Below are 4446 nucleotides of genomic sequence, written 5' to 3'. Positions count from 1 at the left end.
AATCTAAATGAAACTGTTGCCCTCAGATAAAAACAAATTAACTGACTCTTTTCATCCTTTCTGTGGAGGCATGAAGGCAATATATGACACAACAGCTTTAAGGTATGATAAAAGTACACCAGGAAGTGTCATACCTCTGCTCTCGTCTATAAGGAAACCTACCTGCTAAGAAATGTTTACCTGCCACAGACAATATTTGAAAATGGGTGCTAATTGAATTCCCTGTTTTTAAAAACGGACGTAGATTTTCTTTTTTTCCCTCATCATATCGAATGAGTTGTTTTTAATTCTCTGTAGAGCAAGCAACAAGCACAACCAGATTCAAGCGTTTTATATCTGCCAAAGGGAAGTGACGTGTGTGATGTCTGTAAGGTTAACTAACCAAGCTCACAATTTCCTAAATGAAGCGTGTAATGGCCTTTGCCCACAGTCTCAGGATAGCACACTTCCGTTGCAGCGTGGTGGCACAAGCAGTAATCATAAGCCTCTCCACTGCAGCCACACAGCAGGTGACAACAAGGCAGACCTACAATATTGTGACCGTCTCCTCCCCCACAAACTGCTGTCTTTCCCTAAAAGGCTCAGGACGTCTGGTCATGCAGGCAACAAGAGAGAAAACACCATGTTCAGAAATGTTACCGTGACAGTTTTAAGTACTCTGTGGTGTGGAGTGTTTCCGCTTGTCCTTATGTTCTTACTTCCATTTTCTAAGACAAGGCAGGTGTCTGTTTACCGATCCACTTTACTACAGCTGTATTTAATGTGATGGCGTTAATTAGGGCTGCTCGATTATGGCAAAAATCATAATCTCGATTATTTGGGTCAATAATTTTAATTGCGATTTATTAAATGCGATTATTCATTTACTTTGAAAACATCCATTTATTGTAGAAAAAAAATGTGAACAGTATGTTTTTAACAGTTGATTACCCTGAACTTTAAGTGAAATTCAACTGAAAAACCAAAAAAAAAAGTAATAATAATTTTAAAAAATAGTTTTATTTCGATTACGTTGTTTTCGTAATCGTTGCAAGCCATACTCGTAATCGCGATTTTAAAATACGATTAATTGAGCAGCCCTAGCGCTAATGCTAACTAACCATTTCTGTGTTATTTCTGACACGACAAACATTTTGAACAGGCTCTTTTTTAGCTAGCATTCAAATCAAGCTTTTGTCACTTAGGTCAGTGCTGACAGCTGTTGCTAAAAACAATCTGTTTACAGACGAGATCTTACGACATGTTTTTGTGGATCAGTTTTAAATATTATAGTATAGAGATGTAAAGGAAACCAAGAGTTAGATAATAAGATGAATCTGGTTCTTTTTACACAAAACCTAATACTTGAACCCTTCCTCCACTTAACAACATGTTTTTATTATGTTTATGTCTCCTAAAATGAATGAACTTGACGATTCTGACTTGTGTATCCACGTAGTTTGTCGGTAGAGTGTTTTAACATTTCTCTGCTAAAGGTAGAGATGTCTGTGGACTTTTCATAAACTGAATGTCACAATTTTAAAACACCCAATCTCTGTCCAATATGCCAATATACCTGAAACCTAATGTGCATAGTGTACTTTTCCATAGCGGTCAAACATTTTGATGTTGCGAGTTAATTTGTAACCCCCCCCCCTCCTTATCACCTGAATCTCCTCCTAGAGCACCTTTGTGTTCTGTTTTAGCCAAATATCTCTCAGAGGGACTTGGGGAGGGGCTCCTTATTTTCATCTAAAGCAGTGCTTCTCAAAGTGTGGTCCGCGGACCACTGGTGGTCCGTGAGCGCCCCCTAGTGGTCCGTGAGTATATTGGTAACATTTCACATTTTAAATAAATAAATTGATTTAAGTTTTCCGCACTCTCGCTACGCGGAAATATCTCCGCGATGGAGCGAGCTTAAGTTTCACTTTCAATTGCATGATATAGCCCAGCGCAACACCTTCATCACACATGTTGCCACTTGTTTTTACCATTTTCAGGCGATTTGTAATCTGTTCTAGGAAAACAATGTGTTTTTGGATATTTGTGGAGTTAGATGGTCCGCGAGTGTTTTTTTTATTNCCCCCTACCTCACTGACCTCCTCATCCTCGACCAACCACCCCGGTCCCTCAGATCCACCTCAGCCGGTTTGCTCTCAATCCCCAAGGCCAAACTCCGGAGCTTCGGGGACAGAGCCTTCTCTGTGGCAGCCCCGAAGCTCTGGAACTCCCTCCCCCAAGACCTCCGTGAGTCTGATTCCCTCACCCTGTTCCAGTCCCGTCTCAAAACCCACCTCTTCAACTCTGCTTATCCTTAAACCCGCCCCTCCCCCCTCTGAACCAACATCCTCCTGACTGCTTTTCTGTTTTTGTTTTTGTTTGTGTTTTTGTTCTGTTTGTCGACCTTACTCATAATGTAAACCGTCTTTGGGTCTAGAAAAGCGCTATATAAATCCCATTTATTATTATACTTAATAGAAATGATAAAGGAGGACATAAAAGATCAAACAAGGGTTAACATAAGTCATGGGTTTGCTCTAACCTTGGTAAATACTTCATTTGTGTCGCAAGAACAGGAAAAGTATAGATCACAATCTAGAAAAGTAGGCATTCGAGGATCAAAATAGTTATTTCCTAGTTGGGCAAGAAGTTTGAATTAAATGTCAATGAACTACTCAGTTTCTTTGACCCCTGTCTCTGTCCTTTCGCGGACTCAAAATAGAGTTAAGTGTCACACAACATGACACTGTGCCTGACACATGCCAATGGAGATACACAAACACACAGAATATGTAACCAGTTTGCAAGCTGCACTATCCAGACCTCTTCATGCATTATCTTATAATCACCATTTTCTGATCTTCTTCAATAAATCTCTGTGTGATTAAACTCGGTTTCACTTTCCTTCTCCTTACGCAACATTATAGCATCATCAAAAAATGGGAAATTATATAATAAGAAGGAAGGTGAAACGTAGTTGATATTAAATCACACTGTCTTGGTCATAGCGTTTTATTGAAGCTGCACAAATTAATATTCAATGTTTTAGGTGTGACTTTACTTGTGGGTTTTCTTAAAGGAGTCGTTTGTGCTGACAAATCCACAGAGACTCTACAGTTTCCCGAAGCTCATTGGCGCGTGTTGACGTCTTTCAGCTTAATGTTTTGGTTTTTCTGCCAGTTAACTTCCTGGTTTTGGCTCATTTAGAGTTCACGTACAGTCAATTTCAGCGAAAAATGCTCTGATATGCTAGTCTTTAACTTAGAAACGCCTCCAAATACATCTTGCGGTTTTCGGTGATTCCCAGAAATCTGCAACAGTAACTCTAGTGTTTAAAAAATTATTAAAATTGCCAGTTAGATTTTGAGGATTCAATACTTAAACTACATTAAACTCCATGTCTTTGGGTTTTGGACTAAAACAAGACATTTGAAGACGTAGTTTGGGTTGTGATTGTTATTTCCAGGTTTTTTATGGACAAAACAATGGAAATAATCAGCAACAATGAAGCATATACAACTTGAACTCGTCTAGAGGGAAGCTGACTCAGATTAACGTTAAGTGTCACCTCTTATCTTCTGACTAAGTTTACCATCCGCCTCCTTACACTGCAATATTAAACTCTGATGGTGGTGAAGCAATTAAGAATAACACATCATATAGAAAATGCTTATTATTCTTCTGTTGCCCTTTGAGGATTTAATGCTGTGTCTTGGACAAGAGATAGCATTGGAAGCCATTGAAAAAAGGGGAATGTTTGGACACCTAATCAGGCGGCAGAACGGATGTCTCTCTGCAAACATCTGAAGCATGCAGCGGCTGGCCTAATGCTAAATGAGAGTATCCTATTCGCTAAATGTCACAGGATAAAGCCTCACTATAGCCATTCTGCTCTGTGGAAATGTTTCCCCCACAAATCCCAGACCTCTACCTACTTACTCACTCACCGTAATTCTCTAGATCTAAGCTTCAGAAAAATGTCCTGTTGCATAAATGTGGTCATATGCCGATAAACTAGTGTTGTGGTACTCTAAGAATGTGTACGAACAATGATATCTCTGTACATCTGAGAGACCCTTAACACCAACAATACACTTGGTCACGGCTTTGTTAAATAACGACAATAGGCGAGTTTGGCTTTGGGGCTGAGCTTCTCTATCAAATCAAAACAGACTAAACTTAAAGGCACCCAGGTGCAGCTTGTTTTCATGTCATGTGAACAGAGTGCATGCGTCTTATTGGTCAATTAAATGATACCACTTCTATAGTTACAAAGGTTGTTGCACAGTCATGCACACACAACATATTCATGCCACTCACAATGGCACAATCGAGCCACACCCAAACACAATGGCTTGGCTCCAAATCAAAAAACGTTTTAGTTTTACTTCTAGTATAATACAGCAGCTGTATTTACAAAGTATGTGCTGCTGTATGCAACCGGGAAACACGACTACTTCATCCTTG

This window comes from Notothenia coriiceps, unplaced genomic scaffold, assembly GCF_000735185.1.
Source record: "Notothenia coriiceps isolate Sejong01 unplaced genomic scaffold, NC01 NC01_scaffold00033693, whole genome shotgun sequence".
Taxonomy (NCBI): Eukaryota; Metazoa; Chordata; class Actinopteri; order Perciformes; family Nototheniidae; genus Notothenia; species Notothenia coriiceps.
This window is presented reverse-complemented; position numbering follows the sequence as displayed.